General features: G+C 38.0%; 1 pseudogene across 1 annotated transcript; it reads left to right on the forward strand.

The window, feature by feature from the left end:
• Positions 1 to 1,103: 1,103 nt before the first annotated feature.
• LOC106403625 lies at positions 1,104 to 5,018 on the forward strand (annotated as a pseudogene). Its single transcript, XR_007340005.1, has 11 exons — positions 1,104 to 1,399; positions 1,546 to 1,902; positions 1,976 to 2,290; positions 2,385 to 2,831; positions 2,912 to 3,034; positions 3,115 to 3,219; positions 3,305 to 3,614; positions 3,756 to 4,270; positions 4,340 to 4,513; positions 4,608 to 4,790; positions 4,879 to 5,018. The product of XR_007340005.1 is annotated as an ATPase 8, plasma membrane-type-like (transcript).
• Positions 5,019 to 14,340: the final 9,322 nt, after the last annotated feature.

Consider the following 14,340-nt stretch of genomic DNA (forward strand, 5'->3'; position numbering starts at 1 on the left):
AATTAACAATTTACAATTAATATTTTCATTCTTTCTTTAAATAAAAGCTACAGAATTACCAAAAGTTAATATAATATATATTTGAAAATTAATTATTTTAATAATAAAGATTTGATAACAATTTACATATCCTTAATTATTGATGTTATACTATTAAAATAAATTAAGCAATAATATTAACCATATAATAAAATTTTAGGTTTTTTCGTATATGTTATATTTCTGAATTTTTAAAATGACTATAAATTATGAAAACGATTAAAAGTCCCACATTGAAAATTTTGTGATCAATAATTTAATATTTTTGAAATTGAGAACTAGTTAATATTTAAAACATAAATTATTAAATATTTATACGTAAATTTATGTTAATAAAACAAAAATCTAAATCTAAAATCTAACCCTACAACATCTTTGAACCTTTACTTATCAAACCATAAACATTGTCTAACACATGGTTACCAAACCAATATATATTTTTAAATGATTCAGTTGTATTAAATTTGAGTTTATATACTTCATATTGATTTTTATATTGATGATTTATAATAAAGTTCACACAAATTATTTTTATACATTTTCAAAATAAAATTATTATACTAAACTACGAGGTAGACTTCGGAATAAGGATACCGTGTAGACTTTTTTTTTAAAATTAAAATATAGACTTTCGAATGATAAAATCATAAAATAACTTTTAAGTTTTTTGTTTGGCATAAGAAATAGATAATATTTTTATCATCTCTTTAGGTTAGTTTGCAGTTGATAGAATATGAGGTCTAGTTTTGTATTTCAAAACAATTTTAGGTTATATTTGGCAAATTCCCTAAAGGAATTTGGTGTTCCTATTGAAGAATTTCTAGACTCTCGAAGTATTGTTTATTTTGGGATACAATTTAACATTTTTTTTATCAAAGTGAACATTTTAAATTTTAGATGCAGTATTTTTAGAAACCTAACTGAAATTTAGGTAATGTAGACAGCAAAACTTATGCAAAAACATAGGTGAACCACAGACAACTTGATTAATGGAAGAGGAAAAATAGTTCCGAGAAAAAAGTTGGATCTCTGGTTACAGCTTTAAATGTAACACAACAACGATTTGTGTCAAGTGTATTCTTGTCTTGTGTTTCTTTTTGTCCTAGGTTTTCTCTTATACAAGCTTCTTCTTCCTCTGCCTCCCTCTAATGGCCTCCTCTTGAACTGTCTTCCATGACCGTCTAAGAGAAAGGCTTTAGAGAAAGGAGAGAAGGAAGAACTTGATTCTTCCAACGGATATATATCTTTTTATATCTTTCTTTCTTCATTATTTACTTTTGTTAGATCATATCTCTTTTAAGGAGCAAAAATGGCATCTGAAATCTCTTGGGACGAAATCAAGAATGAGAACGTGGATCTTGTAAAAATTATTTAACACATTTCACTTTTATATATATATATATATATATATCTTTACTTATCTGATGTATCTTATTAATGACGAAACTGCAAAACTTTTTTTCTCTGAAAATTTGTGATGTTAGAATTATTATGTGACAACTGCAGGAGCGGATCCCTGTGGAAGAAGTGTTTCAGCAACTAAAATGCACAAAAGAAGGTTTGTCAAGTGATGAAGGTAAGAAGAGGCTTGAGATATTTGGGGCAAACAAGCTTGAGGAGAAATCAGAAAACAAGTTTTTAAAATTCTTGGGGTTTATGTGGAATCCTCTCTCATGGGTTATGGAGTCTGCTGCAATTATGGCCATTGTTTTAGCCAATGGTGGTGGAAAGCCGCCGGACTGGCAAGATTTCATCGGTATTATGGTGTTACTTGTTATCAATTCCACCATTAGTTTCATTGAAGAGAATAATGCCGGCAATGCTGCTGCAGCTCTCATGGCTAATCTTGCACCCAAAACCAAGGTATGCAGTGATCCAAATTTTATAATACAAAGTTTAATATATATTCTTAAAAAGGAGCTTTAATGCAATGTAGGTGTTGAGAGATGGAAAATGGGGAGAGCAAGACGCTTCAATTCTAGTTCCAGGTGATCTAATAAGCGTCAAACTGGGTGACATTGTCCCTGCTGATGCTCGTCTCCTCCAAGGAGATCCTCTGAAAATTGACCAATCTGCTCTCACCGGTGAATCTCTTCCAGTCACCAAACACCCTGGAGATGAAGTATTCTCGGGTTCAACTTGCAAACAAGGTGAGATTGAGGCCGTTGTCATAGCCACTGGTGTCCACACTTTCTTCGGTAAGGCTGCCCATCTTGTCGACAGTACCAACAACGTTGGCCACTTCCAAAAGGTAAGAAACTAATTTCAGAAACGAACAACAGTTAGATGATGCAACCGTCAGCCTACATTCTCACAAACATATTTTTTTGTTGGCTTTTGTTCAGGTTTTGACAGCTATTGGTAACTTCTGTATTTGCTCAATTGGAATTGGGATGTTGATTGAGATCGTAGTAATGTACCCTATTCAACACCGCACATATAGAGACGGTATTGATAATCTTTTGGTGCTTTTGATTGGAGGAATCCCAATCGCCATGCCAACAGTTTTGTCGGTAACAATGGCTATTGGATCACATAGACTCTCTCAACAAGGTGCCATCACCAAGAGGATGACTGCGATTGAAGAAATGGCTGGAATGGATGTTCTCTGCAGTGATAAGACAGGGACTCTCACTCTTAACAAGCTCTCCGTAGACAAGTCATTGATTGAAGTATTTCCAAGTAACTTGGATACCGATGCAGTTGTATTGATGGCTGCAAGAGCGTCTAGAATCGAAAACCAAGACGCCATTGATGCATCCATTGTTGGCATGTTGGGTGATCCAAAAGAGGTACTTCTTTTTGTGAAACTTGGTTGATTTTGGTCAACTCTTTATCCTTATTTTGCAACTAATCACGATGTGATCACTAGGCGAGAGAAGGAATCAAAGAGGTGCATTTCTTGCCTTTTAACCCTGTCGATAAACGTACAGCCATTACATACATTGATGAAAATGGAGAATGGTATCGGAGCAGCAAAGGAGCTCCTGAGCAAGTAATAGAAACTAAGATCTATATTAGTGAAACTTATTATATGTTTTCTCTTTTACCTAATACCACCTTTTTTTTTTTAAGATCATTGAACTCTGCAATCTCCAAGGAGAGGCTAGAAGAAAAGCTCATGAAGTGATTGATGGTTTTGCTGAACGTGGGCTTCGTTCTCTTGGAGTTGCTCAACAAGTATGTAACAGAAACACTCATCACTTAAAAATCGTTTTTACAATTGTATTTTTTTTCTTTTACATTCGTTTGTGTTCAAATGTAGACTGTACCTGAAAAGAGCAAGGAAAGCGATGGTAGTCCATGGGAGTTTATTGGTCTATTGCCACTGTTTGATCCCCCAAGACATGATAGTGCAGAAACGATCAGACGAGCCCTTGAGCTTGGTGTCAACGTTAAAATGATTACTGGTGACCAACTTGCCATTGGAATAGAGACCGGGCGTAGGCTTGGTATGGGAACAAATATGTACCCATCCACTTCACTCCTTGGAAATTCAAAGGATGAATCATTAGTTGGGATCCCTGTCGATGAGCTCATTGAGAAAGCTGATGGATTTGCTGGAGTTTTCCCTGGTAATATATATAAATTCGAATGTTTTTTTAACTAGTATACCACACTATCGCAAACTATAGATTATATGTTCTAGTCAAATTTAAATATTCAACAAGAACAATATATATATACATATAATTTTTTTCATTTGGCTTACACAGAGCACAAGTATGAGATTGTAAAGAAGCTTCAAGAGAGGAAGCACATTTGTGGGATGACTGGAGATGGTGTAAACGACGCTCCAGCTTTGAAGAAAGCAGATATTGGAATCGCTGTGGCTGATGCAACTGATGCGGCTAGAAGCGCCTCTGACATTGTGCTAACGGAACCTGGACTAAGCGTGATAGTGAGTGCCGTTCTTACAAGTCGTGCAATCTTCCAGAGGATGAAGAACTACACGATCTATGCTGTCTCCATCACCATTCGTATTGTTTTGGGATTCATGCTTGTGGCTTTGATATGGCGATTTGATTTTGCACCTTTCATGGTTTTGATTATCGCAATCCTTAATGATGGAACTATCATGACTATCTCGAAGGACAGAGTTAAACCTTCTCCTGTCCCTGATTCATGGAAGCTCAATGAGATTTTTGCTACGGGTGTTGTGCTAGGAACCTACATGGCTCTTACCACAGTTCTCTTTTTCTGGCTAGCTCATGATACTAATTTCTTCAGCGTAAGTAGGATACAATATGATATCAATTATATTCCCCTACTACACTTATTTTTCAATATAAAATTTCAGAAAACATTTGGTGTGAGGTCCATTCAAGAGAATGAGGAAGAGCTTATGGCAGCTCTGTACCTTCAAGTGAGCATCATAAGCCAAGCACTTATTTTTGTCACCAGATCAAGGAGTTGGTCATTTGTCGAACGTCCTGGGTTTTTGCTCCTTATAGCCTTTGTTATAGCACAGCTGGTGAGAAGATTGTCTTGTTACCATATTCCTAACCATTTTTATTTACATTTTATTGTTAGTATGAAACTTGTGTTTATCTTGTTCAACGAGTAAGGTTGCTACATTGATCGCTGTGTATGCAAACTGGGGATTTGCAAGGATCCTAGGTTGTGGATGGGGATGGGCTGGAGTCATATGGTTATACAGTATCATTACCTACATTCCTCTTGACATTCTCAAGTTCACCATCCGTTACTCTCTCACTGGCAAGGCTTGGGATAATATGATCCAACAAAAAGTGAGAAAAAATCAATAAAAATTTAATTAAAGAATTTTGTTTGAATTCATGGAGCTTGTGATCTTCATAGATGTTTAATGTTTTGCAGACCGCCTTTACAACAAAGAAAGATTACGGCAAAGGAGAGAGGGAGGCTCAATGGGCATTAGCTCAGCGCACACTCCATGGCCTACCACCACCTGAAGCAATGTTCCAGACAAGAACCATGAGCTCTCTGAAATAGCATGACTATTTAGTGATATTTTAGTAGTTATAATAGTAAAATAAGCAGATAAAATAATAATAAAAAACAACTAATATTATAAAATAAGATAAGAAAAAAATAAGTAATATTAGCTACTTTTTCATTCAAAAAAGATTCATAAGCATTTGAAAATTTGGTTATCAGTTTTGTAAAAAAGAACAAAAAGTTATATTTAAAAATTTAGAATGAATATTTAGTTTGTTGACCTTTTACTATATAATAATAGTATTTTATTATTGTAATTTAAAATATTGAGGCATTTTATTTTTAACCGCTTCTGTTAATCGTAAGTGTTCGCATGGCTCTGGCGGTCATGAGTCTCATCCGGCTCCCCATATGGTCGACAAGCCTGAATCTCACCCCGCATTCGAGTACGAGCACCTGTGGAAAGCCTGTTTCACAGAGATAGTCACACAATAGATCAAAATCCAAGTATTGCTTACGGGAACCAAATGATTCTATAAAAACATAGGTTGTAGTCATCATCACCATGTCGCCCTAGCACATCTTCAGTTCATGCATCCTCTATCGGGGTCAAAATATAGTTGATGACAGTTATCATTGTCCGTATGTGATAAGTACGACATCTCCTTATCTTCAGTCACCAGACACAGGAAGCGTTTTGGTTCCACAATCTCTGTTATATTGCGTTCAGTCTTCTCATTTTGAATCGCCACTTTCTCGTTCTGCAATGCGAACGCTTTCTCCAAAGCTTCAAATGTGTTTCCGATAGCTTCCTCTGTTTCCCGTACTATTGTCTCCTTCAAAATGCTTGTGATCGTGTCTTTGCCATTGATTTTGAGGATACAATAGCTCTGATACCACTGTTAAAGGTAAATGAGTTACCAAATATTCGAATAAACGTTCCTAAAACGAAATTCACCTGCAAGAGATAGCGGATTAAGAAGTATCTTCCACAAACAATGAACTCAGAGAATCAAAGATCTATTGCGTTTTTAGAAAGAGTTTACAAATGAGTTTTTTGGATAAGATTCTACACTTTCTTTCTCTATATTTAATAAACAACTTGTGAAACATAAACAATGGCAAAGCTAGTAAATTGACACCTATCAGGTGATCCGGTCATCTACGGATGGAACACACTTAGCATTACATAGTGGACTGGCTACCACACTGCCAATCCGAATTTGGAATACCTTCCGACTAATGCCATGTGGTGAACTGGATGTCTGTTAAAGCCCATGTCAACTTTTTGGGCAGAAGCTTAAGCCCAAAAATAGGAATAATTTAGTTTCCAAAAGAAATTAAATTTAGGATTGACGTGGCTACACACCTAATCCCAAGAGATTACCGCTAGGCTGCCACTAAAACAAACTCTCCAACAGCTTCTCTTGATTAATCAACTTCAGCCACTCGTCGTTTATTCTCCCATTCATTATTCATGTAACATGCTCACATCAATATGCAAATCATTTTAAAAAAATCTCCTTTTCTTATTTTTGGGTATTCAACACAGGATGATGAGTAAAACTCCTATCTTTATTAATATACTATGGATTTTACGAGTTTTTAGCCATAGTATAAGTTTTTTTAGAGTCTTTATATCAAGTTTGCAGTCTATTTTAGAGTCTTTTCAGGTCCATGTATTTTTGGAGCACTATGGAGATTATCGAGTATTTTAGAGCTTATGGATGAGGAAACCTTTAACTATTCAAGAAATCATAAGTCAGAGCCGAGATTTAGAAGAAGCATCGATCATCACCTCTTCCTTGGTGTCGCTCGACACCCACCCGAGTAGACGGGCCTGACTTGATTCAAAACCAACTTGAGCCAAGAATTCCCACATATTACAAGATTTCCCCTGGCCGACTTTCTACCTAGTATTTCTAGCTTTTGTCATTGCTTAGGCAAATAGACCACCCTTTAGAAACCAGTTTTATATTTAGAGAAGATCAAAGACTCCTTCGAAGATTTGTATTGAAACACTAGTATTTATTACGCTATCTATTTATGCAATTTATTAGCCATTCTTTATCCTTTGGTTATTTATATTTGAGTAATCATCTTGTTAAATTTATGGGTTTAATAGGGTTTTTGATGAATTGTTGATACATAGAACTGCTAGCTATGTTACATGGAATCAGAAGCGGGTATGCGGAAGCAGAATTGTTTGAAGCGGATGAGCGAGATGTTTAAAAAAAAATAGGAAGCATGTACGTGTTGGAAGCGTATATTCAACCAGACCGCGACTTACCTAACCATTTCTATTCAGTTTGATTCCTTTACTTCCGATTATAAGTGTAATATTTTTTTAAGTATTTATCAGAGTTTTGAGGTTTATTCAATCACACTTAAACAATCAGAATCAAGTAGGACAAATCGACATCTTATAAATAATAACTGAGATTCATACATCATTCAATCGTTGCACACTAGTCTATCATAAGTTCACAGTTTGCACAATAGGCTATCAATACTTCACATCTACTAGGAATGACCCATTCACCACACATCTTCCCACGGCTGGAGTCCTCACAGTTCCTTTCCTTTACCACGGTCCAAGTCCGTACCTGAAACCAACACATCACAACACACAAACATATGATCAGATAACCTAACACACTGATCTATCATTGCATGGTTCGGTTCCTAGAGTTCTCTACTCAAAACCTATCCAGTCAGTACATATATCAACCGGCCACACTTAGATTCTTAAGAGAATCAAGCGCGCCCAAGCAAGGCCTCAAGCGGATTACACACAAGGCGATCTAGATCATCCGATCATCCTTTGGTGTATCCGAACATGCCTAAGTTCGGCCAAAGGCCAAGGAATTTGATTCTGAACCAGCCAAGGCCTTGGTTCAGTCTCTCCAGATCAGATCAAGTATAAATCAACACAATATACAGAGAGAAGGCGGTTTGAAGAGGAAGGGATAGAAAGGATGCAACCGGTACACAATCGGCCCCAAGGAACAATCAGATCATCCATCGGCTAAGGCCGATGGTCCGCAATTCACACCACTGACCTTAGGCGTGCGGTCTCCTTGCGCTGCCTCCTTCTCCTTCTCTTTCTCTTTCTGTCTGGTATCCAACTCCATAAGCCTTGTCTTTCACGGTCTAGTCCTCGCCGGAACAGAACAAGCACCACCACTCAAAATATATATTAAGTATTTGATAGTGATCTGGAGTTTGATCTAGGGAAGACAAATGATGTAGGCAACAATATCTTTAGTACACAATGATGTAAACAGTTTCCAGTAGGTAAAATGGACTTTATTGATGAATAAGATAGAATATAATGAGTTGAACTAGATCGAATGATACAAATGAGATCGTTAAAGAAAGGATCTAAGATTGGGATGAAAACAAGGTCGATGTATGTGTGTAGCTCGGGAAATCGGCTAATTCCTACATCAACAAGGATCAACGGTCCCGATCAGTACATAAACATGTTACCTGTGCGAAAACATACATCAACTAGTACAAAATTTAATTTTCATACATGAACTTTCAAAATTTGGTTTTATCATACATTGACCTAATTTCCGTTAGTCAAACGTTGAGTTGTCGTTAACCGGTAATAGAAAACCGGCTAATTCCTACAACAACAGGGACCAATGATACATATCAATACATAAACACTTTACTTGTGCAAAAACATACATCAACTAATACAAAATTCAAATTCAATACATGAACTTTTGAAATCTGGTTTTAACATACGCTAAAGCTTGATATTTACCTAACTTCAACTAGTCAAATAATATCGAAGATAAATTGTCTGTCACGTATTGATTAAGTAAGGTTTTTAATGTATTATGTGGTAATTAAACTGTATTACGCGGTAATTGAATGAGAAAAATAAATCATGTATGTCAAACGATTTTTTTTTGTGTGTAATTTATTAGTTAGTTTTTCTCTTTAATTTTTTCTTCAACTTTTACGACAACAGAAAACACTAACACCAAAATAATGAAAGAAGACAAAATTGAACAAAGAGAAAAGAGAATTTCTTCGATAAGCTAAACATTTTCATTTCTCTCTGTCAATTACTACGTACTATGGTTTAATTATCACATAATACAATAAAAAACTTTACTTAATCAATACATGACATACCATTTATTTTCGGTATTATTTGACTAGTGGAAATTAGGTAAATCTATTTTATTAAATTTAATTACAAAATAAAACTAACATTATTTTCAACAGATTTATTACATCTTTTTTTTCCTTATTTTCACTCAACTTAACTACTTTATTAATTGCATTTTTTTCAAATAATTTGACAGCATGTCTTATAAAAATTTCGAAAGTTCATGTATTGAATTTAAATTTTGTATTAGTTGATGTATGTTTTTGTACAAGTGAAGTGTTTATGTATTGATCTGGACCATTGATCACTGTTGATGTAGGAATTAGCCAATTTTCTGTTACTGGTTAACGACAGCTCAACGTTTGACTAACGGAAATTAAGTCAATGTATGATAAAACTAAATTTTGAAAGTTTGCGTATGAAAATTAAACTTTCTAGTAGTTGATGTATGTTTTCGCACAGGTAACATGTTTATGTACTGATCGGGACCGTTGGTCCTTGTTGATGTAGGAATTGGCCGATTTCCCTGTGTAGCTCTCTCTAGGGTTCTTAACGTCCCCTTCTTCATGTCGGTTCCTCTTCCTTTATAGTGAGTCGACCTTGTGATCTTCGTAACTGCTCCGCGATCTTCGTGACTGCTCTGCGATCTCCGGGACTTCGAAGTTTTCGTTTTCGAGCTTGATTGCTTGCTATGGGCTTCAGTTCCTTGCAGCCCATATCTTTGATCGTGGCCCATTAATGTACTGATCGAAATTGGGTCCAACATTTGTCCCCCAGCCTTTTGGTTTATTTGGGAAACCGAAAGGGTGAAAACTGACGTTACCTGGCGGCGTCGCTATTCTCGGAAAGTGGGACATCACGCGCATCGGCTTGATTTGATTTGTCGTCCATTTTCAAATCGTGTGGTTGAGATCGAGAGTTCGTGGTCAGTTAATCTTTAGTGTTTCGGGAACCGTTTATTTTATATATATTATACTTCACTGGATAGATCGTCTTCTTCGACACTACAATCCTTTTTTCTCTTTCATCATCTTTGGTATTTTCTTTTTCCTGTTTCGAATCTATGGCTCTCGAAAATTTTTGTCCTCATCTCCCAACGAGCATCGAGCCGAAACTTATCGAGACCCTTTACGAGCTCTGGGGAATCGATTATGCCGTTGAGATCGAGGCCTCTGAAGATGGCGAAACTCCAGAGACTGTGAGGCCGGGGTATTGTGGGGCCTACACGTCGCATTTCCAAGACGGAGGTTTGTCATTTCCTCTTCCTCGCTTCCTTCTCGAGGCGCTCGCGGAGCTTGGGATGGCTTTTGCCCAGATGGCGCCTAATTTCTGGCGCTATTTCTTGACTTCGTGGATCCGAGCTAGAGAGGAGGGTCTCAGGTTCGGCCTTGAAGAATTGAAGCAGCTGTTTTCTATTTAGAGGAACAATTGCTTCCCTGGAACAATGATTCTTTCTCCTCGGCCTGGACGTTATGTTATAGACGGTATTCCTAACAGGGATACTGGTGGAGGGAGAAATTATTCGTTTTTAAGATTAATCCGGCGTCGGTCGGCGACTTTGATTTTGAGACGATCCCTAGGGTGTGGTCCGACGAGATTGGTAGGTTTTTAGAGTTTCTTCTTTTCTTTGTTCTATTTCTCGAAGAGAATTTTACTCTTCGACTTCTTTTGGCGTTCTCTAACTTCTCTCTGGATGCGAGCTTCCTCCTCTGGACGATATGCGTGAGCATGATGCTTAAGTGCGGATAGCGGTCACGAATGCTAAGGTAATATGTCTCGCAATTGCTTCTGATGTTCTGTCGGGTTAGCTGATGATTGCCTGAATCTGTTGTTGCTTTTGCTTAGGCTATGGAGGCGAGTAACGAATACACCGCTTTGATGGAGAAGCGCTTGGCTGACTTTCCGAGCAAAGAGGAGGTTGGAGGTCACCTTCTCACGATTCAACAGCTCAGAGGTGAGTTGGAGACCATTCGAGTGATAGAGAAGCAGCGCGAGGTCGAGGTCGAGGGATTGAAGGGGAAGTTGGTTGCTACCGAGGCGGAGAAGGTTGCTCTCCAAACTGACATTGACTTGATGAAGGAAAAGCATAGGCGGGAGATAGAAGGTTGCAAGGCGACAACTCTCAAGGAACGCAGTCTTGCTCGTCGTTCTCTTGCCCAAGAGTACGACACGGTTCTTGCCGTGGTGAAGGATAATCTCTGAAAGAAGAAGGAAGAGACGGCTGCAGAAATTCGTTTGCAGGAGGTGCGAGCTCGTATTAAGGCTTTGACCGGGTACAGCGAAGGTGGTTTCGAGCTCGAAGAAGAGTTGGGGCGTCTTAAAGACCGGGAGATCTCGCTTGATCTTGATTATGGTGTTGCCTCGGTGTCGGATCCTTCCCTTAGTCGCCTCGATCTTCCTGAGGTTTCTGGTGATTCAGTTGATCAAGAATGACGCGAGGGTTAACCTGTTTGCTTTGGAGTTTTTGTAGTCTGCTTTATTTTCAAAATCATTAACCAAAGTTGGACAAACTTCCATGAATCAAGCTTTAATGGTTTTAGCCAACAAATTATGTTCACTTCTTTTTGACCTATATACTAGGATTATATGTGAATCAAACATTAATGGTTGTAGCCACCAAGTCATGTTCTAATCCTTTACCTATAGAATTCTTATGAATCAAGTCTTAATGGTTGTAGCCACCAAGTCATGTTCTAATTCTTTCCTAAGTTTTTCTATTTCTATCTATATTATATATAAGAATATGTATATATATATATATTATAAATAAAAACCTAAATTCGAAATTGAGAGAGAGAGGGTGATAAATCTACACAAGGCATTACCTTCCAGACGTGTTTGAAGAATCTGATCCCATGTATACCAAGCCCCAAGACAAGCAAAGTTGAGTTCAATTAGGTTGGAGGTCAAGTTTGGTTCCTTCAAACATTCTGAGCAAGTTTAACATAGTTGACATGTTGATTCACTTTGGTATCTTTAGTGCTATCTGCAACTAGTAAGGTTAGATAATAAGTAAAAATCAACAAGTTCATTAACCCCTTCTTGACTCAATAAAAACTCTTTCTGAAAATATTTTCATAAGACTCATGAATAAACTAATATCAGTAAACCTCCCCCCAGACTTAAACTACCCTGTCCCTAGTGTAAATTAAGTCGAAGCTATGGTGACAACTAAAACATAAGGACTCAATGTAACAAGTTAGAACGATATACCAGAACGTATTAGATGTCAATCGATGCAATTGTGTTGTCATCGGTCGCGGCAGGTGATGTTCTGTCGATCGATGTCGACAGTGTTTCTTCGGTCGATACTCATGGCAATCGTCTACTCGGATCTTTTTTATTTTTTTTCTTTTTATGACCTGCAATAATTAAAAACTAACATAAGTACTAAACTAATAAAAACCAATTAGATATTACCTAATAGTGGGTTGCCTCCCACTCAGTGCTTTGTTATAGTCATTTAGCTTGACTATGGAGGTGATTTGGCTACTAATGTGGAAATCTAGGACTTGCTGGGACGTAAGTTTTCATCTCCTCTATGCGCTTGTTGAGCCATGTACCAGTGAAGTCTCGCATTGCTTCATCTCCTCTGCGCCATTTGTCCTTCATTGTTACAGTTTCATTCTCTATCTTCAGCAGTCTTTCTTCAAGACTCTCAAGTTGAAACTCATTCCTTAGGAGTGTGGCATATGCGTCGTCTGAGATCTCCTCTCCATGGTTGTTTGTATCAGACATATCTGATGTCATCTTTGGTACTAGCCTCCCTCGGTTTGTAGCTCCGTCGATCGATGTCTGTCTATGATTGTCGGTCGATATGTTGTTGCGTCTATTGATCGATGTTGATGCTTCTGGTCGACGAGCCATGTATCTCTGAATCTCCATTAATTCCATCTGTATTGCTTCTATCTGAGAAGTCAAAGAACTCATTGTAAGGTCCATCGGGAAATAGATGTCATCACATCTTCTATCAAGCCTCTCTTATGATGTTTCCAGAGTTCTGTAGATCTCTTCTACCAACTGATCAATCTCTGCTCTGGTGTAAGAATTTGGTTGAGACTTCATCGTATTTGAATGTTTGAGGTCATCGTCGATCGATGTTGAGAGATGTTTGTCGATCGATGTTGGTGTAGTTGCTTCGGCCGCATGTTGTGTCTGTATCCTGGCTATGTCTTGCCTCATCTCCTACATGCATGTAGTCAACCAACTGATGCTATCATGCAGTGGGTAGTAGAGACCATCAAGCTTCATCTCGAAGTCACCTTCATTATTTTCTTGGGCTCCACAGACTCCATAAAACATCTCATTGATCTCATCCTTGGTGTAGATTCTGGTACTAGCTTGGTTTGTGTGAATGACCTTGCATGTCCTGGAAGACATAGATAGTTGTGCTCTTCTATTGAGGCTCTTTCCAGAAGACATCTGATATCATCTTTGGATACACGGATGATGTGTCCATCTACATCTCTGGCATGTCCATGATCATCTTTGTAGACTCCATACTAATCCTTCTCCTCCTAGTGGAATCTCCTAGTGCCGCGTCTGTCGATCGATGATGGGACGTCAATGTCGATCGACGGTCGGGTAGCTCTCGTGAAAAAGCAGCTAAAATGTGTTCCTTCCCCACAAGCTTTTGCTCAATGTTGATCTACTTCATCACGTTCTTGCATGTTTAGAAGTTCCTCAGGAGTGAAACCCTTATGAAGCTCTTCTGCGTGTGGTTGAGATATTGCTGTCTCTACTACAAAGCTCTCGTGATAGTGATCATCTGCCCAACTTCCAATTGAGTAATCTCGTTCTCGTGCATGGTCGACTCTAGTGTCGATCGATGGGTAGTAGGCACTGTCGGTCGATGCTCGTCTGCAGCTTGTCTGACGAAGACGAATGTCGATCAATATTGGGACGGTTTTGTCGATCGACATCGTATTCCATTTCCAAGAGGAAAGGTGGAGAAGTCTATCTTCCTCTGCAAGGATCGCTCTATACTTTATAGCTCGTTCCTCCTCGTAATCCTCATCATACTCCTCTGTATGCAGGGTAGCAGTGTGCATCGCCATGGTGGGATTGTAGTAGTCATTCTCCCAATCGTCTGGACTACTGTCGATCGATTCTTCCTTGTGATTGTCGATCTATTTTTGATTGGGACTATCGATCCATGTTGCGGTATGAGTTTCAATCGACCTAGAGTACTCTGCCTTGTACTCAGCTCCATAGTGGCATGCTGCTATGAGTCCTGAATCATCAATTCT

This window comes from Brassica napus, chromosome A6 (genome assembly GCF_020379485.1).
Source record: "Brassica napus cultivar Da-Ae chromosome A6, Da-Ae, whole genome shotgun sequence".
In the NCBI taxonomy this organism is placed as follows: Eukaryota; Viridiplantae; Streptophyta; class Magnoliopsida; order Brassicales; family Brassicaceae; genus Brassica; species Brassica napus.